This window comes from Ambystoma mexicanum, chromosome 3p (genome assembly GCF_040938575.1).
Source record: "Ambystoma mexicanum isolate Mex_15411 chromosome 3p, UKY_AmexF1_1, whole genome shotgun sequence".
Classification (NCBI taxonomy): Eukaryota; Metazoa; Chordata; class Amphibia; order Caudata; family Ambystomatidae; genus Ambystoma; species Ambystoma mexicanum.
This window is the reverse complement of record NC_090925.1, coordinates 317,340,305-317,361,395: the sequence shown is the minus strand read 5'-3', so window position 1 is coordinate 317,361,395 and position 21,091 is coordinate 317,340,305. Positions and strand designations below refer to the sequence as shown.

At 46.0% G+C, this 21,091-nt stretch overlaps 1 protein-coding gene across 2 annotated transcripts in view; it reads left to right on the top strand.

The window, feature by feature from the left end:
* Nucleotides 1-21,091, top strand: part of DNAJC5 (DnaJ heat shock protein family (Hsp40) member C5) — a 427,552-nt gene that overhangs the window by 84,186 nt on the left and 322,275 nt on the right. Inside the window, exon 2 of one of the 2 annotated variants that reach the window (XM_069650859.1) lies at nucleotides 17,240-17,348. The exons of the other annotated variant lie outside the window; for it this stretch is intronic. The gene's annotated coding sequence lies outside the window, so the exon portion shown is untranslated. The remainder of the gene's footprint in view (nucleotides 1-17,239; nucleotides 17,349-21,091) is intronic. 2 annotated transcript variants of the gene reach the window in all.

Here is a 21,091-nt window from a genome sequence, read left to right as displayed (position 1 = left end):
GAAAAATATTTAGTTTATTCTGTAGCCCAAAGGGTACCTTATCAAACAATATGATATCATCATCAAAGGCCAACCAATTCAAGCGTAATTTGCCGAGATTAACCGGGAATACATTTGCTCCCTCCCAAACCTTTTCAATGTCCGCCAAATAAAGATTGAAAAGTACTGCAGCCAAGTTGCAACCCTGTTTCACAGCGATTTCTGTTGGGATACTGTCAGATAATAACCCCTCCGGATTGATGCGGACCCTGTATGATGTATTTCGGTGTAAGGCTGCAATAATTGCAACTAACTTCGATGGAATCCCGTAGGATAGCATCTTCTGCCAAAGGCGGGTGCGCAAGACACTGTCAAAAGTTGCTGATAAATCTAGAGATGCCATATAAATTGGTCCATACTCCTTGGTGCGGGATGCTGAAAGCAAGTGTCCAAGAATTGATGCATTGAGCTGTGTACCCATAGCTTTCCGAAAGCCAACCTGTGCTTTGGAAAGGATTCCTGCTGAAGTGACAAACTTCTCCAATTCCCACAGTACTAGGCGAGCAAATATTTTAGCCTCCGTGTCGATGAGGGCAATTGGCCTGAAGTTGGCCGGGTCATTCCGAGCTCCCTTTTTGTGAATAGGAATCACAATTGCCGTGAGCCACGAGGATGGAATATTACTCGAACGGTATATACGCTGGTAACAAGGCAATAAATATCTGGCCCAAAAGTGTGGATCATCTTTGTAAACACAGGGAGGGAGTCCATCTGGCCCAGCCGCTTTAGAGTACTTTAATTGAATAATTGCCCAGATAATGTCACTCCAAGGACATTCAGTTGGAATCTTCAGATGTAGTTTCTCCAACTCCAACCTTCTATATGCAACTGGCATTGCATATTTTTCTGTGAAAAATTGTTGCCATGCTGGTCCAGATATAATCGCAGTCATGCGCTGGTCCACCTTTCCCAATGGATTTCTTAATGCAACCCACACTTCTCTGGTGTTTCTCTTGCAGAGTTGTTCCAACATCTGTTGGTTCACAAGGGTGTGAGCTGCATGGCGCAACAATTTCATTTTGGACTTAAAGAGTGCTACAATAGAATTTTTTTGGGATTTATATGCTGAGCTATTTATAAAACCAAGACTTGCCAGCCGCAGCTCACGATTTTTACCAGCTTTCAAGATCGCAACTTCTGCCATATATTTAGATACAGCTTTTGGTACTTTTACTCCAATACAAGCCCTAGATAAACTCTCCAGGTGCTTTTGGATCATCATCGTGTTCAATACATTGATTGACTCCTCATTAGCCCTAGGTGGACATTTCTCATTATCCACCAACAAGTCTGTTTATTAGGAACACCATTTTGCGACAGATACTTGGATGCCATCTCACAGACAACATATACCTATCGTTTTCAATCAATGTCGTTGCCAGCATAACTTCATAAGGTACGACCCCAACATGGAGATTCGAAAGGAGCATCCGATCACTCAATCCCACATCCAAAATCACAATTGGGTCAAGCAATCCAGCGCATGCCCCAGTTGCAAGCATGTAGTCTATTAGGGAAGAATGTTGTCCCCGCTGCCAAGACGTTTTAATACTGAGGGGAGCTTGTGGAATAGGGTAAATTCCCCATGATTAAAAAAACTCAACCCATATTTTGCCTCTAGTAAAGGCCTGTTGGGAGTAAAGATGTGACTGGTATATCCGGGGATTGGATTCCTCTATCTCCAAACAGGAATTCAAATCTCCACCAATTAAAATTTCATGCTTAGGGAAGTAAGTTGAAGTCCTCTCCAGCATTTGAGTTAATTCCAATATGGCTGAGTCCATGGGTACTGCAGTGGGGTTCCAATAAATGGACAGCAGGATTAAGGCATAAGGCTTACACCCGCTGAACTGCTGTTCCACCAGAACGCATGTATCTAATTTATCCACTAGTTTAGAAGACACCTTCAAGCTATTTTTAATAAGGATAGCAGCTCCACCACATGGACGCCCCAACGAATGGTGTTGCGCATGTACATTAAAAGCACTGTAACCATCCGATAGGGGTGCCATAGTTTCTTGCAGCAGTATGACGTCCGGTCTAAAATGGACCGCCACACATCCATGCCAAGCGATTAGGTTTCTCATGCTGCAGCAGTTCCAAGATGCGACAACAATACCTGGAAGTTCTAGATTAGTGGGATCGGGTTTCATGGCAGCCGCCACTTTAATCAGTGGCTCCAGCCATGATAGGCCACTTAACACCTGCGTTAATGAGGTCAATCTTTGAGTCAGTTCATTAGCCTTCAGCTCGTATCCCTCCACTGGGGAAGTTTTAGCCAGCTCGTTGGGAGTCAGAGGAGTGAAGTCGAGAAAAGCCCAAGCACTCTCCATGTCTAGAAACAGACAGGGAGAGACCCCCCAATAACTCAGTCATACGAAAAGTCCAAAATCAGCTTGGTGATAATTTGAGATTGGACTCTACATAACGCCCTATAGTTGTTATGTGGGGCTAACTTGACCCAATCCAGGTCCTTGGGTGCCAGATTTCTTAAAGAGGGAATCTGGAAAAAGGTGTTCATTAAAAATGACCTGTTAATCCTGGCTAACCCATTAATCTCTGGATTGCTGATCCATCCGAGAATCTGTTTCATGTCCTTTGGGGTCTCAGACAAGGACTGAAGACCTTGGGGATTTTCATTCAGAGATGTCATCTCTGTTGTTTCCACCACCTGACTTGCATGCACCACCTGAGGCAAGGGAGCAGGCAAATTCAAAGCCAGAGTTGATTCCACCTCATGTGCAGCCAAATTCCCATCAGCAGCTTCTTGTTTCATCAAGTTCGGAGGACGGCCTTCACCAATGTTCCCACTAATGAAAGGGACACTGCTCTTTGTCACTACCCTCGCACTGTCCAATTCTTCTTTCTGCCGCACGGGCCCAGTAGCCGCTGGGGACGAGCCCTTTGTTAGGGCACTAACACCATCCAGTTCTTTGTGGGGCCTTACCGCCAATTTTTTGGTTTCAATTGTTGGAAAGAAGCTGTGGAGCTGGGATTGAGCTTTCATTGTAGGGGTTTTACAAGATTTTTCAGATGACACTTGTACATTGCCACTTTTCAAAGCCTTAATCTGAAGAAGTTTCTTGCTTTCTTCATTTAAGTCAAGAAGGTCTAAGGTTAGATCATCCGAACTTTTGCCAGGATTCCCACTTACGGGAAGTAAGGAGTCTTTGCTTGGCTGAGTCCCCTTTTCCAAGGCGACGTTCTTTGATGCCTTCTTCTGACTACTTTTAGCTAGGTTTAGGCATTTTTGGGCTCTTAAGAAGGCCTTTTTTGCCTTTTCGAGAGACGAAATGCCTATCATCTTGTTCAGCGGTGTCCATAAGCAGGGCACTTGGCAACGAGGGTGCCGGAAGCTCCACGCTTGGTTGCGCATCAAGGATGTCCATCAAAGCTGAGGGACTGTCCGGAGTTACACCTTCACCACTGGCTAGCTCGATACCACCACAGAGCCCTGTGGATTCCGAGGACTGAGATTTTGAGACCATGTTAAAGAGTAAGAGTTCCACCTGAAGCAGTCGATCGTGCTGGAGTTTAGTTACCTCCAAAAGATCTGTCCTCAGTGGCACCCTGTTCACTGATGTCGCTGCTCACACCTTTCAGCACATGCGAATACAGTCTTAAGGGAGGCCATGCGTGTGAAGATCCAACTTCCGTTTATGTACCTTGTGATCGTGATGCAGAGACGGAAGAAGCCAATGAATGTTCCCCAGCAAACTTCAACATCATTTTTTCAAATTGGGATATGTAGAATGATTTTGATTGCTCCTCCGCAAGTATGAACCCCTCTAGTTTAGATATTTTTTCTTTCATAAAGGCCAAGGAGCCTTGCATTTCCCTTTATAGAGCATTGAGTGAGTTTGTGACCTTTATCAAGCAGGTTGAGTATATGTGAAATCACTGGGAAGTTAAAGGGCTCATTAGCATGGTTGTCAGAGGGAGAATCCTCAGGCGTCGAGACAGCCCTACCAATCCCCTTCGAAGTACCTAAGCCCACATCATCATTCCCCAAGGAAAAGGCCTCCAAGTCGTTGGGCAACTCAGCCCCATTATTATGTGCACATCCATTGTACAAGGTGGATGCAGGACCAAAAGAGCTAACGCCTCCCGATCCCATCATAGAGGGCCCTGAAAAATTCCTTTTAGGTTCACTCTGATGTTTAAAACTAGACTCATTCAGATGGTGAAAATGGACTTGTTCACGGAAGGGAAAAGATCTAGAGGCAGGAGAGGAGGGCCGAGGGAAAGCCTCACACATTTACCCAATTCACTCATGATAGTAGGAGCAAGCATAGATGTCAGATACGTGGGCAGGACCCTCCTGTAGATGTGAAACTAGACAGTTGATGTCATGTACATGGGCCAATTGACAATCCACCTCCCCATTGGTCTTGTTGGCTCCTTGCACTGTGAAGTTCGGCGGGGGATAATCCCAAGCCCGACCTAGTATCGGCAGATCAGCGCCACCCACCAGACCCACCGTTGAGATATCGTCTTGGTCTATATGATCGAGAGGAGGCTGGCACTGAGACCCACCCTCTAACAGAGTTACTGTGCCAGGTGCCAAAATAACTAATGCATTCGAGTCAGGTACAACTTCCTTCTCTGGAGATGCCATTTCCACCTCAACTGAGGTTGACATTGATAGTAACGATTTTTTATTAGATGGCAGCAGAGGCAGGGTAGTATTGACTGTTTTGTTCCCTTGATTCTTACCAGCGCCTTTGGGGAAATTAGCATACTTGTTACTGCTTCTCAGCGCCCGACCCATTGCCTTTTCCTAATCACCAACTAGAAAGGGCAGAATGCTACAATCACAACGATATTCCTCCCACAAAATGTAGCACAACAATAAGAGTTCAGACAGAAAGATCACCGGAAGTTAACTTCCCACGACAACTTTCGCAGGTGTCTTTACAAGCGTGCCACCACCGCTACTATGGAGCAATCAATCTCCATACAGTGTTGATATCTAATGGTAACAACTCAATATGGGTTGGGAACGCCAAACTCAAAAAACAAAGCAAAACAAGGAAAAGAGTAAGTGCACCCTTTCGTAACTTAAACATGGAAGATAGTGTCACCCTACTCAGATCTTGTTGCATGCAATTAAGTCACGTACTCACTACAGGGTGCAATTCACAACATGATCTGCTGTGGTTCTTGACTTCCGCAACACAAGTCAAGCCAGGCCACCACAACCTCCTATTTTTGATTCACTATATTAAAGCCCTGAACGAACTCCACAACTTGCCCAAGGCACCCGTCTTAGGCAAAAACGGCAAGCGTAATATTGACACTGCTCAAAAGATTACTCAAGGACAGGTTTCTCCAGCAAGAGGTTTCTCAAGCAAAGCCAACCCCTGACAGGTTCAAAGGTCTAAGGCCCGCAGTCACCTGCCAACAGGGAATACAAGAAGCTTTCGAAGGGCTGGCAAGAATGACTTTTCCCCTAACCAGCTGCACCATACCCTAATGACCGAGAGTTCAAAGGCACAAGGCCCGCAGTCACCCTCTGGCCTAGAATAGGAGTGCACGCTAGGATGTAGGATTCAGACCATACGTTGGCAGTGTAAGCACCAAACGAGCAATAAAGCTACTAGCTCGCTAATTAGTTGCTACGAGCTTTTCAGTCAAAGTCCAGGCAAAGGCCAGACTGGGAAAGGGTTCAAAGGCGTAAAGCCCACAGTCACCCTTTTTCAAATGACCTCCAGACTTCACAGTTGATTCTCCACAACAGGTCACAGATATCACTCCCCACGACGCCTTGCAGCCGAGGGGAAACAGTAGATTCAACACAATGTTATGAGCATCTGCTCTCCTCATTAGCAGGTGCCACAAGGGTGGAATTTAGGGCTGTAAGCGGCTGAAATAATTCACACGTGGCTGGCTTGGTGCAACTTCTCCTAGCACACTCCTACGCCAAGGGAGAACACGGAGCAAACCTCTAACGAGGCGCGATCAATTTTTTGCAAGTGCATGACCCAAGAGATGTCCAATTACAGAGAAAGTCTTTGAATCTCCACTAGACATTCAAAATATCAGGGGAAGCCAGGACCCAATTCCAAAAGTTGCTGTCCTTCACAGAATTTTCTTAGAGTCTCAAAAAGTCTTACCAGATTGGCCAGGAAGGCACCGCAGCACCGCACAACCACCAAACACAAAACACACTGCTGGCACACCGCGCCGCGCTGCGCGCCTGCGCGGTGTGTTTGTAGTGCCCGAGTCCAAGTTGATGGAAATAGAAAGCGGACTGGATGGTAGACGCTCCGCACAAATGCTGAAAACAGGAAGCTCGAAAGTAGCGTCCTTCCCCCACAAGCTCCACAAAACACACTGCTGGCACACCGCTCCACGCCTACGCGGTTTGTTTGTAGTGCCCGAGCCCAAGTTCATGGAAATAGAAAGCGGACTGGATGGTAGACGCTCCGCACAAATGCTGAAAACAGGAAGCTCAAAAGTAGCGTCCTTCCCCACAAGCTCCACAAAACACACTGCTGGCACACCGCTGGCAAGACAACATTCTGCATTTATCATACACGTAGCAAAACTCTTAGTAAAAAAAAAAGAAAGAATTACTTGGGAGACAGGAAGTCCTCTTCCGATGAGATGCAATGCTTAAAAACTGGAAATCCGAGAAACCAAGTCGCAATTGGTTTGACCCAGAGACTTCTAGTCTGATTTCATGTTTTATTTTAAGGTTTTGTCAGTGCTCCTTGAAGTGGCGTCACTTGTGCACAATCACAATATGCAGCCTGGTTGTATGAACAGTATGGGAGACCTTGTTTTCCTAGGACATTTATCCAAAACATTGCTCTGTCATTGGAGCCAACTGCTTGACAACAGGTCTTCTAGAAATTCAAGTTTGAGACCGCCTATTGCATTACGTATGTCTGTTCATTCCGCCATTGCTGTAGCCTGCTCATTTTCCAAGGTGACCTTTTTGGGTACTGTTGAGTCAGGTCCTTCTCAGTCTTTGTTTCTACTTTCCCGCATAGCCCTATTCCTACTATTTTAGTTGGTGAGGAATCCCTTTTACATCCACACCCTTTTAGGGCTCAACCTATTAGTGAATCTCAACTGGTGGTCCCCTTTTATGAGCATGACCTCGCAATGGATGTCCACCTACCTCTGGAGCATATTCAGAACATCGCCGTCCTGCTTCTTTGCCCATTTCAGAGCTTTGCTTAAGTCCTTGTCATAGCCAATTTCGACACCTCCTGAGTGCGCTTACTCGTCATTTGATCTACCATACCGGACACACTAGTTCTCATTTCTTCTGTGGGGCCAGGACCTGGATTCTGAATCGGAAAAAGAAGGCTTTATTGAGGAATAAATTTTCTGTCCTGAGTTATTGGCTATTTGGGTATGACAAATGCAGAGAACGCAGTGGAGGATTCTGGCATGTTTTGGCTGCCTCTGGGGAATGAGCGTTGGGAGGGACAAATCTGGCAATGGTACACAGAATGTAGTGTGGACAATACTGTACTGCCAATTTGACAGAAACCAAATTCCTGTGTCTTCTAAATAGGAAATTGTGCATAAAATATAGAATGCCAACAGAGGGAACACAAATGTTGGTCTGCTAATTTTTCTGTACAATCGCCCGTTTCTGCAGCAGTAAGACGATTGTGAAGAGTATTGCCTCACACGTTTCCTCTGGATAAGGAGGCTAAATGTATTTAAGACATTGGGGAAGGGATGCATATTTGAACAATTGTCTACATATGGGATACGTTGATCATGATGGGATTCTGTCAAGAGCTAGCCATAAACTGTGAAGACTTATCCACGTTGATAAAATGTTTACCACCAGCAGAAAATCGGGAGGCCTCCTTTTCTTCTGGCTTAAATTAGGCTTGCCAAATAGCGGCATCCATGCTCCCCAACTATCTTAACACTTGTGTTAGAGGTTTGTGTTTGTAGAGGTTGGCACCAGGAGACCACTTGGTTATGTGCCCTAAGGTAGGGCGACAAGATTTTCAAGACAGCCTGGGATGGCTAATAACATAAAAGGAGGAGTTACCCCTTCCCCTTTCTTTCCGCGTTCCCACAAAACAAACTCCATCACCCCCTCTCTCACCCCACAGTAATTGCACTTAAATTGTGCGGTTTTTGACTGTGGATGGAGGATGTTCATTGCAAAGGAGCTGTTGCACTTTTAATATTCCACACCTTGCTGTGCATTCATTGCTCAGTCGGTCTCTGGGGCAATCAGTGAATGCACGTGGCTGGTAACTGGAATGTTGGCAGTTCGAGCCCGTACTGAGATGGCAAAATTCTGAAAGAATTATGGTTATTTAGTTCATAATTGTTTGCTCACGCTCGCTTTACCAAAAACCGAGACCGTCGTCCTCTTTTCCCACCATTCTCCAGTAGGCCAAACCAATCCTTACCGACTTGAAAATACCTCACCCAGGTGTTTTTTTACACTTTGTTGGGATGGATGGAAAGGTGTGACCCATCGTTCTCCCACTGTTCAAACATCGCCCCCTCCCTGCCTCAAAGCTTTCTCATCCCAGAAATGTGATATCTGTCACTTGGGTGCCATAAAAGACTGCCCCCAAAAAGAACTGGGAAAAGCTTTTATTCCCATTTCTTTGTAATGGGAAAGACATTAGGGGTTTAATATGTTTCTAGCTCTGCATTTGTTTAAATGAGAAATTCAAATTAACTGCTCAGATTCTGTCGTCTCCGCACATGGGGGTGCGGAGGGGGGAGGGCTGGATGTGCTTCATAGGTCTGAAGGATGCATTTTTTCATTTGCCAATAGTCTACCCTCACACAACCCCCACCCCACACCCCTGATTGACAAGAGGCCCCAATCCTTTTCCATAAAATGTATTACATTTTGGCCTTCACTCAGCTCTGTCCTTTTATATATTTATCAGCTGTGAATGCATAGAAAAGCAATGTAGCGATGATTAGCTATGAAAAGTATTTTGAAATCTGCAGACCACATTGGATGTTCTATTTTTACGTTTTTTGATAAACATTAGAAATGAACACTAACCTTTTCGGGACCTAAAGGTCATAGGTAACACGTTGGGCAAAGAAAGAAGGAAGCCCTTCTCTTTAAATTGTTATTTTTTATTTATTTATTTTTTTTTTCTTCTTGCCCTCCTGAATCGAGAATCGCTCACATGCAGGGGTCCACTTTTCCTGTCGTCGACTCGTGATTCGGCATGCACGTTTATGACATTTCTAGGCCTGATGACCTCCTGGGTTTAGTTCTGCATTGAAGGTCAATGAGATCTTCTTTTCAGCTGGTATTGTCCTGGGATCAAGAATATTTATGGCAAAGAACCTGCATTTGAATCCATCAGTGATTGTCCTGCTTCAAAGTCAGATCCAATCAGACAATCTCCTCAAGGGTGTTCCATTTGCCCTGCTGCAGCCAGTAATCTCAGTTATGATGGATTCCTTCCAGCACCATTGGGGAACAATGATAGGCAGTGAGAGTTATAGTAGCTGTGGGTTCATCAAGACTGACGCCTTCTTTCTGCCTTCTGAAGCTCATGGAGCTAAAGGCCATGTTTGCTTTGCTTCTTGGATGAGTCTGGATCATCAGTCAGAAGGAAATGCCTTCTTGATTCAGTTAGACTGAACTTCCCTTAATGACTTGCCTCCAATTCCATTAATTCACAAAGTTCTTCACTAGTTCTGGAGCTCTCAGAAATGCACAACGAATCTCGTATCCCGTATGGCCTAGGGGATTTGGTTCTCAGAACAGAAACAGTTTTCTTAGTTTCATCATGTGTTGCTTCCACTTTATCAGAAGCTTTCTCAGCAGAGTGAGGTTGTATTCTCCCCTATCAACCCTAATCTCCACCACCCCAACCACTTCCACCACTTTTTTTACCACCTTGGTTCCTGAAGTTCCAACCTTAAATCATTGTATCTTCTCTGCAGAGAACCTGAGGGTGATAAGACTGCCTGAAAGCAGTCTACTTTTTCAACAGCGAAAAAGCAATTTGATTTGAGTTTGTTGTTGCTCTTTGGAAAAGGAAAATAATCTTCTTAATGCCTTCTTACAAGATGTACTTTCATCTGGCTGCGAATGGGGTTTAAATTGCATATTTGTAAGCTGGAGAAGCTTACCTGAGCTCAGAAGTTGTTCTTCCTCTAACACAACAGTTTAAAGGCATCTCACTAACTTACTTCACCTCTTTTCGTCTTTTAAGACTGCCCACCCTCGGTGAGAATGGAACCTATATTGCAGATTTCCTGTCTTGGCTCTGTATATGGCTCGTGGAGGAGTGGTGCAGCGAGGCACTGGTCTGGGTGACTATTCTCGGGCATTGTCCGCCTGATTGTGGAACTGGAACTGCACCTCGTCCTCTGGGGGACTGGCACACTTACCTTTTGTCCTGTGTTTTTTATGCTGCTAACTTTGCTGGGGTGTTTATGTTCTGGCTTGCCATTTGACCTTCCTGGCCGCTTACATCTCCTCCAGGATGTGTTTGTGGCTATTTCTGGCTATACTGTCTGGAATGTTGCATGTTCTTGCTCGTCTGCTAGCATTACAAAATAAATGGATATATCTGTCAAGAAGTCAACAGGAACCAAACACGCCCTCAAGAGGTACAGGGGTTTTGAATTGCCTTATTTCTAGAATTGGATGGTAGGTAAAGGATAATGCAACCAAAAAGGCTTTCTTGTTAATGCAGTGGCACACCACTAACATCTCGGAGTTCAGGGTGTAAAAAGGTTCCTCCTAGACTCTGGGTACCAACTTGAGAGTCGTGTTCTGATAGAGATTAGTTGGCAGATGGCCTACATGCTATAGAGCAGTGCTTAAAGAAAACGGTATAATGATTCGGGGATGAACAGTTTGTACAGGTTTCTTGCTCACTGCTCAACACAAGATAGTAGGTATTCCCGATCCTAAATGGGTGAGTGTCATGCTCTCTCACATCTAGTAAGCGTTGCATTAGCTGGTGGTCTTGCATTCCATCACTGCCTCAACTTTAGCTCTTAGGCAGCTTTCCTTTTCTGTCTCCGTCTGATTGCCCCACCCTCCAGTATTTAAGAATGATTTCTGCCCACTGGTTTGTGAACCCTGGACTACACGTTTCTCAAAGTGCTTTGTGCTGCAGCCAGACCTCATAATGTGCACTTGCCTCTACAGATTGGCAAGTTATAATGGACTCTTGGCAAGTAAAAAATGGTGTACTGTGTGCATGTGGACCACGCAAGGGCAAGTGAATTTGTATGCCGGACTAGTATTACAACATGACATTTTACCTCTGCGTTTAGCCCTAGCCTCCTACCAGCTATGACTCCACTGGTCCATCTATTCTTCTCGTGTAACTGGTTCGAAGGTTGGCTCTTTCGGCAAAGCCACACCTACCAAAAGAGCTGCCCCTTCATTCGTATTCTGCAGTTGCACTCTCTCTAACCCCCACCCCCTCGCCACACACTGCTGAAGCTTCCGGGATTCCATACTAAATCACTGCTCAACTTCCACTGTGAGGCTTCTGCTACCTCCTTTTATACCGTGGTAGATTCAAGATTGGATTGGGGCAGGTCGGGTCCTGATTATCACCACTCTGAATTGTTTCATCCAATGTAGGGCCATCACCAGCCCATTCACACCTTTTTTTTTCTTTTCCTAGGTCGGTCTACATTTCCCAATCATGTGGCTTGCTTTCCCGGTGTAACATTTGCCTGACCCTATGGTGCAAGTCCACAAATAGGAGCACCAGCATCCTGGAGTCAGGTGGTTTCAAAACAGCAGCTGTCAGGTTCCTCACTGTCTCCCTGGTTACTCCACCAACAAACTCCCTTGGGGACACACGGCCTCAATAGTTTGGAGGTAGTAAGGAGACTACAGCAGGGCTTGTTTGAGAGACACCATGGGTTTGTGGACACCTGCAGAGTATGGTCTCCACAAACGTTTTTTTTCAATTCTGTTCTTGCCCGCGGGTCAGTGGACAAGATCTGCCGGCCACACACTTTATTTCTGTTGGGGTGCTGGTAGTCATCCTGTGCGTAAACTAATTTTCTTTGACGTCCAGAAGGGCCTTCTCACACCCATAGGATGTTCATGGGCACTGGCCGCCTTCCTCATAACGTCGGAGTTGCTTCTGGATTTCCTTATATCTGGTTTCCCTTTTTGGTAAGGCCTGTAGAGCTCGTGTCTCCACCAGAACCCTGCAAGTAGTACCACCTTCAGTGGTTGCATCAAGCAGTGGGTGGCTTTCCTCTTGTCCTCGGTGCTCTCCAAACCTTTCTCATGGCCAAACAACTCTTCATTAACCATTTTAACATATGGCAACTGTTGAGGTTGTAACTTTTTTAGGATTGCTTTTTTGGCTTGAATTCTGCTGCAAGGAGAGGGTCAGCGATTTAATGGTCCTTTCTTTATGCAAGTCTTACAGGTCCAGTCCACCCATCTTTTTCTGCCAAATATTTTTACATGCGTTCATGTTAAACATGACATCTGTCACATCTCTGCATCTGGGTGCCATCTTTAGAGAAGACCCTGAATCGTTATTTAAGATTTACTTCCATAAATCTTTATTTCCGAAAACATGACTTCCATTTTCACAATGCACCCTGAAGATATAATTGGAAAATCCGGAAGCCCAATCGCAAACTCTTTTGGACTCTGTATTGCATGTAGACTGGCTTCACTGTGACTGGAAGCACACAGACTCCTTTCAATGGACTTCAACATTCAAATTGCCACTACAATTATTGTGCTTTTGTTTCAATACCAAAACTCCTGGTGTTTGTCAGCACTGGATCCTCTGCCAGTCCATGCTAAAGGTTCCCGTTTACCACACCTATAACCGATTGGTGCATCCCAATCGTGCAGCTCCACCTTGGCTTTCCATTCTGCTAGCACCGCTTAAATGATGCCACACCCTCAAGCTTCCTTGTTATTGCATCGCGTTCTGACCCTCATACAGCTGTAACCTTTTGGAATCTCTCTGCCTCGCTGACTATTCTGCCTTGTGCTTTGCCTGTGACTCCTCTGCTGCCTTATTCCAATAGTTTGAGCCTTGTTCCAGTCCCCTGCTCAGCTGCCCTGCACCAGTCCCCTGCTTCGCTGCCCTGTACAAGTCCCTTGCTCAGCTGCCCTGTACCTTGCCCCTGTTACCTTGCACCAGTTCCATACTACAGTGTTCTGCTTTCTATAAGGAAGGCATGGCATCAAACAGTAAGACAGACACAAGTGACCACAGTTCAAGGGTGTTCATTGAACTTCAATTGGGTTTGAAAAACGCCTATTGAATCCTAAATCTAAAGATGGGAGCAAGCTGCGACCATCAAATAATAACACAGTCCTAGTGGTAGCTTGCCAAAATAAAAGGGCCTATGCTAATAAACCTATTGCCAGTCCTTACTTATAAATACAAATGGTTTGGAAAACAATTTGGACAGTACCACAGCGGTTGCTGCTTCTGCCCGCCTTGATCAGTGATGAGGGAGGGCCCCGGGTATCTTCGACACACAATACACGATTGTTTGGCTTGGTTTCCTGGTCTTAAGCTTTCTAATCTCAAGGGTTCTTGAAAGTAACGGTTTCTTGTTGGAAAGGTCAAGGGAACTTCCCTTCTTGTGATCCCCTCCTGTTTCGCCATCTTCTCTCGTTAAGCTGCCGTCTCGAAACCTCTGTTTCCATGTGTGCTGTGCTTTGCCTCACTCAGTGTACTTTCGTGCTCTGCCTTTTATCCGTGTGGTTTAAGGAACTCATGGTGGCAACAGTAAAGACAGACACAAGTGATCACAGTTCAAGGGTGTTTATTAAACTGTATAGGAAGGTTGGAACAACGCCTAATCTAAACTTAAATCTAAGATGGGTGCAAACTACATAATAAGGCAGTCCTAGTGGCGTCTTGTCAAAAAAAAGGGCCTATACTAAGAAACTATTGCCAATCCTTACCCTAAATACAAACAAGAGTGTGGGATAATGATTACAAGAAAGAAGTGTACGCAAATAATAAGTCAGAATATGGTAGCCAGGGTTCTCCCTTCCCCACGTTTTGAGAACGGGCCAAGGTGGGATTCCAGAGCACAGCACACGCTCGAGTTTTCCCAGAACGAGTCAACAGTTCTGCTCTCAACTATCGGGGCCTTCGGTGGTTAAGTCCTTTTTCCACAAAACGTCTTTTGCCTCCGATACCTGCTGCATCCAAAATAATAAACAAAAAGTACCTTTTCGCATGTACGTTGGGTGAGGCCTTTTCACCTTTGGGTCCCCCTCTTCCGGGCTCAGACCCTTCTCAAATATCAGCGTCCCTCCATTGGGTTCAGTTCGGCTTCTCAAAACAATCTCTTCTGTGACAGTCACAAATCTTAATGTCTTTTTAAACAGTTCCCTGTGGACATTCCTCTTCCAGGTTCACTCTTGTCAACACACTTCATTGGAACTTCAGGCTTTGCCCCCTTTTCATCAGCATCCCTCCGTCGTGTTCCCTCTTGCCAACTTTGCCAATCGCACAATTTCTTGAACAGTTCTTACGATGCAGGATTCACTTCACTTATCTTCAGAATCATCTACCGGTCAAAGCCTTTCGACTGTACAGAGGATTTTACTAGACCCCTGTATGAACACTTTGACCCCTTTCTCGCGTTTCCCATCTGGTAACGGTAGTTTCAACAATAGGGGAATCTCCCAGAGTTTCCCAAGTGAGCACCCATGTGGTGCCTGACTCCTTTGTAGCTGCTTTACCCCTCGTATTAAGAATTCTTTGTACTTTCTTCAAGTAGCCGTTTGCTACTTTTGTTCAACAGTTCGGTTTCTTATCGGCTCTCCCCTCGACTCACCAGCTGTGATGAACTGCTTAGCTTTTCTTGTCTCTGGAGTCAAGGCCGGTACCACAGTGGCAAGCGCCTCTCCCCGGCTTGGGTATCGGCGAAGGAGGGCACCGTGTACCGTTGACTCTGCTGCAACACCTGCTGGCCATTCGCGGTCTTGAGATTCCTTCCGTGGAGGTTTCACCGGCCTCGCTTCTCTCCTTGCCACCTTCTCGGTTAGTGCCGTCTTTCTCCTCCTCTTGAACTGCCGTGTTGCGTTAGCTCTCTCGTTGTGCAGTCTCCCTTGCTCATCTTGTGCTCTCGTGCTCCACCATTTATCCCTGTGGGGAAGGGAAAGGGCCGTCAGGTGTGTGTGATTCTGGTCAATTGCCTGACTTCGCCTGACCCTTGTGTTGGGACATGTCAGGTAAACTGCTCCGGTGGTTTTCCATTGTCTTTCGTGGTGTGCAAAAGTGTTTGTGTTAGAATGGGGTGGGGTGTAGTGTTTGAGTATCCTGCATGGTAGGATTGGGGCAAAGGTGTTATAAGAAGGGGATACCACGTCTTGCCCATCAGTGTCCCAATTGCACTCTCTGAGGATGCCCCCCCCCGGTGATCCTCCCTCACTGGTTCACCCCCAGGAACTGGATCCAATAGCGATGGCCGTGTCTTGGCCACCTGAATGACAGATGCCCTCGGAATAGTCACGGAGATGTCTTCATGTTTCTCACAGTGAAACTTAATGGAAGTCAGGTGTGAGTGAAGTGATTGTCAGTAATTGCCTGACCATTGTATTGGGACACGTCAGGTATACTACTCAGGTGTTAGTCTGTTTTCTCCCAGAGCGGGCGGTCCATGTGAAAGTGTTTGTGCAGAAAAAAGGGGCTTGGGGTACAGTTCCTATGTTGCCCATCTGGTAGGATGGGGTAAAGGTGTTACAGGAAAGAGGGGACACCGCGTCTCACCATGCAGTGTCCCACTCCCCGATGACCCCTCACACAGGTGATCCTCCCGTACTGGTCTATGCCCCAGGGTCTGGATCAAAAGTTGATGGCCATGCCCCGGGGGGTGGGTAGGAAGAGGAAGAGGGAGAGAAAACACACACACTAGTGGGTGAGACACCTTCTGGTTTCTCACATTTCCTAGTTCCTGCTTTTCTGTTCCAAACTTGTTTCCCTTTTGGGGCCCTTGGTGAATGGTAAGTGTTGTGTGATGTTCTCACTCGGTCCTCTGTGTATTCATTTGTACAGAGGTTGGCTCCTATAATTTAGGAGGCAATCTCTGCCCTTTTGTCTCGTTTTACTTGTAGTCTATAGTGTATTTAATTTAACAGTGTGTTGGGCTCTGTTCCCACAGTAGGCATCCACTGTACGCTCCGGGTGGACCCACACTAGCTTGTCTTATGTAAGTAAACTCCTCGTTTGCGCCTTGGGGTCCAGATACAGAAGTCACTCCTGCTGGCCCCTTCCATGGGCTTGCATGATGTGACACCTGTAAGCGTAACTTGCACAGAGGCATTGAGCCTCTCATTTCTGGAGGTAGTCTCCTGTCCATCCTGTGTGTACACTGCTAGTGAGATTCCTCATAGTTTGTTCATTGCATGGTTCCCATCCCTTTGTGTTCACCATCAATGTCTGCCCTTTCTTCCTGTTCTGATTTACCTGGTCTGTTCTTCCTTCTTGTTTACCCTCCTGCTGTATGTGCTTGCCTGGCCACTTGTATCGACATAGCCCCCGCAAACCTACCCGGGTGCTCTGTGTACCCTCTGACTAAATCTGTCTTCCAAACTGTTTTACAAATCCTACTTTTGAATCACAGGGCATGTTGCATAATCTGAATGTTAGGAGACCTCCTGTTCTATTAATCTAAATAAAACTTCTTAAGAAAATCTGAAAGGCTGTTCATTTTATTTTATGTATTTATTGTGCCTTTTGGAAGGTGCTTGTACAATATGAATGTGTGTTTCAAAGCGCCCATTCGCTTTCAACCAACGATAGCAGGTTTCTAATGCATCTGTAGTTTGATGGATTGTTTGCTTTAACAAGTGTTCAAATGTTAGCAAAAATCATCCCCCTGATGGTCTTCACAGCACTTTCTTATGATCCAAAGCATGTTCAGGTATGTGACGCATTCCACAGTAAGGCACATATATACACAAAGTGGAATCTGGCTGTTGCAATGGGTTAGTCCATTTGTCACATTCAACAGCAACAACCCCATTCTTCCATTTTTTTTTTCTCGGCTAGATGTAGGATTGGAGACCGTTTCCCTGTAAGCAACATTTCACTAATAAAAGGGCTTCTAAGTTCCCTGTGAGAAGTTTAATACTTGGTTTCACGGTATGCAGCTTTGTATTCAGCGGTCTGAGTTTCTCTCTCAAGATTCAGATTCCTAGTATAGGCAGTCTCTTAATGAGCTATTTGGTTTATGACTCAATTTTCCCAATGTGCAGTTTTCTTTTAGACCCATTCTTTCAATGGTACCTGCCGGGGTGATACAGGCAATCTTCCATGGTCATTCGGCTTGGCTCCTTTTCGCTGGAGGAATTTGCAGATCTACAAGTAAGTTTTCCTTGTGAGTTCTATGCTCTGCTTCTGTCAGGCTACTTCTTTTCAGGACCTGGGCCCTGCAGTGGCAAGTGTACTTCGTTGTCTCAGTGAGGCCTCTCGTTGGCAGCTGTGTGCTCTTGCTGTGTTGTGTTGGTGTAGGTGGAGTTGCAGGCTTCCTCTAGTCACTAAATGGATGCTCGGTAGGTCACCGACCTATCCTGGACCTTTGTGTCTCCTGCAGGTCTAATCTGAGTCTAGTCTCTGGCAGCAGGCTTGGGTGGTCACCCATCTGTAGCTTACTTCCTTGTCACAGGTATTGGATGCGCACCACAAGACTAACATTTCCGGCATTAATTCCAACCAACAATTTGATCCCTGGCTCGACCTGCGGGCTAGGTGAATTGATCCTCATAATTAAGCACTGCCGAGGTAGGTATTTTGGGCTGCTTTCTGAGAATTGGTTCTCCGTTTTCTTTTGAGCGGGTTCTGTCATTGAATTCTTATAGAACCAAATGGACGTTTCGGTTCATGTAACTTAAGATGCGTGATTGCTAAATAAAGTAGGTTTCCCTGAGTTTAGTTGTATTGCCCACACTGTGTATTAATGTGTATACACAGTTGCATAGATCATCGAGCTGCCCGTCTACTTTTGTTTGTACCTGCTTAGTGTCTACTCGTGCAATCTCTACCGGCAATGCGTTCTGTGTCGTTTTTATGTTATGCGTACACGTATGTCTTATGGTGTGTGTACTCTATGCTGTGCTGCACCCAAGCTCTCTGTATCAGAATATTATTTAATGTCCCATGGGTTAAATATTTTCTTTAACGGAGTCCGTTTGTACAGTGGTCACGCACGGATCTCGCCTTGGGGAAAGCAAAGAAAGGCGTGTGCTGTGAGTCAGCGAGTTTGCTATGTACAGACTGGGTGTAGTACTGTAATAGCAGAAGATGTCATAGATGTGATGTGATTTACATAGTGCTTACACCGAACTGCTTTACATAGAACATATATATGCCTACAATTTCACCCAAGAGGGGTTGGTACTCATTTATTGACCTCGAAAGGAGGAAAGGCTGAGTTGGCCTTGCTGGAAATTGAACCTGCGACCTGCAGATCACACACAGATTGCAGCAACGAGCACTCAACCCACGCTGCTATCTTACCGGAGAAGGGCAGATGCAGATTTAAGGCAAAGGGCCCTGTGGGCAAAAATGACAGAGGGCCTCAAGTGTGTGTGCCATGGAGGCGGAGCCTAGAGTGAGCGGAGTTGCACAATGATGCATTTTAGGGACAAATGCTATTTTTCTAACATTGTGTATTTACAATTTTCTGTGTTTAGGGGTCTGACTCTTGCTAGAGACAGCTGTGCCTCCTCGCCAGGTTTTGCTGTCAATGGCGTTAATATCTAATGATCAAGCCTGAAATGCTGGAAATTATATGGTTCAAGGCAATGAGCAATAACCTGGGCAATGGGAAGGGACATTACTGGAGGTGATATCGCAGGATAATGACTCCATCATGCACAACCATTGTTGTGACCCGCTGCTGGGATCTTGGGGACGGTCAAACCACATGGGAGACAGCCGCCAAAGGCTAGGGACATCACCCGACCATCCTTGACCTCTGGCTGGGTTGCGTAACGCCTTCTTCCTCTGGGAAAGTACAGGGAGCCCGCTGATGCTCCCTTAAACCGCCGCTAGACTTGTGGATGGTCAACCCACATGAGGGACAACCACCCAAGGCCAGGGACATCACCCTGGCCATCCTGGAGCTCTGGCTAGGCAGCATTACATAATTTCCCTCGGGGGGACGGGGCTGGGGTGGGGCCCCCTGGAACCGCTGCTGCACTTGGGGATGGTTGCCCCATATGGGAGACAGCCCACCATGCCCAGGCACATTACTGCCGACTATCCTGGAGCTCTAGCTGGCCTGAGTTGCAGCTTTTCCCCACGGGAAAGGTTGGGGACCCTGCCGGGGCTGGGACTGCCGTAGAACTTGTGGACGGTCAACACTTTCTTTTCCACCCAGGTAGGTGCACCCACAGATATGAGGTACCGTTTTCGTTGGTACACCTGTGGGAACTTGCGAAAGTAGGACATGTGGTGTTGGCAGAGTGTTTCGGTGGGTGGGCAGAGGGAAATGTCTGAAAATTGTGGGGGTTTTTTTGCCAAATTTTGGACTTTGCTGGGGATTGTGGGTAATACATTCTAGGGCGATTTGCGCAAGTCAGACATCTGTGGATTCCCATGGGTGTCTTCTTTTTGCAAATGCATGGGGTTCCCTGTTTTCCTTGGTGGCTTCGACACCCTAGGCCCAAATCTGTAGGTGGTCCACAAGAGCAAAATCTCTCAATCTGCTCTGCCGAAAGACTTTGGGTTACCAGTGGTTTAGCCTTTTTCCCTTTGTGCCCAGGTAGGTGCACCCACACATGTGAGGTACCGTTTTCGTCGGGACACCCGTGGGAAGGCGGGAGGGTAGGACATTTGTTGTGTTTGCGTGGTTCTTTGAACATTTGCTGCTGCACTTTGTGTCACAACCCTTTCATTTCCGAAATTTGACCTACATTTAGGCGCTGCTTTAGGCACTATACACTTTTGTAACCTGCACAAGTCACTTTCTCTTAAAAAGGTCTGCCTGTGTTCTTTCAAAAATGTATGCGTGCCCTTCCTCACATTTTGTTTTCCTTACTTGCACATGCTAAGTACGTCAGTTTAGGACGTAAGCCTAAAAAACCTGTGTACCATGGCTCAGTGTTTGGCTTGTGGTAATGCTTGTTTTGTGAAACATTACAAAAAATGTGTGATTTCCTAACTGGAAGTCGGGGGGCTGGGGGGGAAATGTAGCAGGGCATTGCTTTTCTCAAAATTCACAGAAGCCATTGCCTTACCTACTGGACCAACCATGCCCACCACATACACTTTCATTTTTTTTTTTTCTGTCATTTTTCCAATTTTTCCCCCAAACTATGGCATCCTTTCCTACATAGTAGTTGCATCACCTGAGCAAATCACCCCTTCCTAAACTTGGAATTTTGTCTACTTTTTAGAAATGTATGCCTTTCTGTCTTCCCATTCAGCTTTCCTACTAGGAGGTGGGGGGAAGGGCAATATCGCATACCTCTCACAAAACGGCTGGTAACCATATCGAAATATTTTTGTTTTGCACTCAACCTGTTCTCAAAAGCATGGACAATGGCAAATTCAGCACAGCAAACCATTTGTTCCTAGCTATTACAAGGAAAAAAACACTGTTTTTTGTAAGTCATTTTATTGGCATTTTCTCCATTTTGGTTATTTTCTATCACCCCCCTACAGCAAACTAGGTTTCCTTGGTGGCTTTATGGCCGCCTACATGTCGGAAGAAAAGGGGCCAAATTTGGCTGAGATATCTCATGTAATAAAAACATTACAAGGGATTGAATGGCGGCATAATGAAATCGCCAAAAAAGTCCTTGGCACTGGGGGGAGGGCGGGAAACCCTTGGCAGTTAAGGGGTTAAATTGAGTTGCATTGGCAGTAATGTGTCTGGGCCCCAATAACGGAATGGCTGGGTCACTGCAGAAATGATATGTTCTGGGTGTACATTCCACTTATGGAATAATGAAGTCAGGTTTGAGTGGCACCGCTGTGCGTGGCTTCAGCATGGTTATTCTGCTCAATAGCACATACCTCTCAATGCATCACCTTTTCAGCTCTGGTAGCTGCCTTATTCACCCAAACACGCCACCCCCTCCCTTCTGATATGCTGTCTTTTT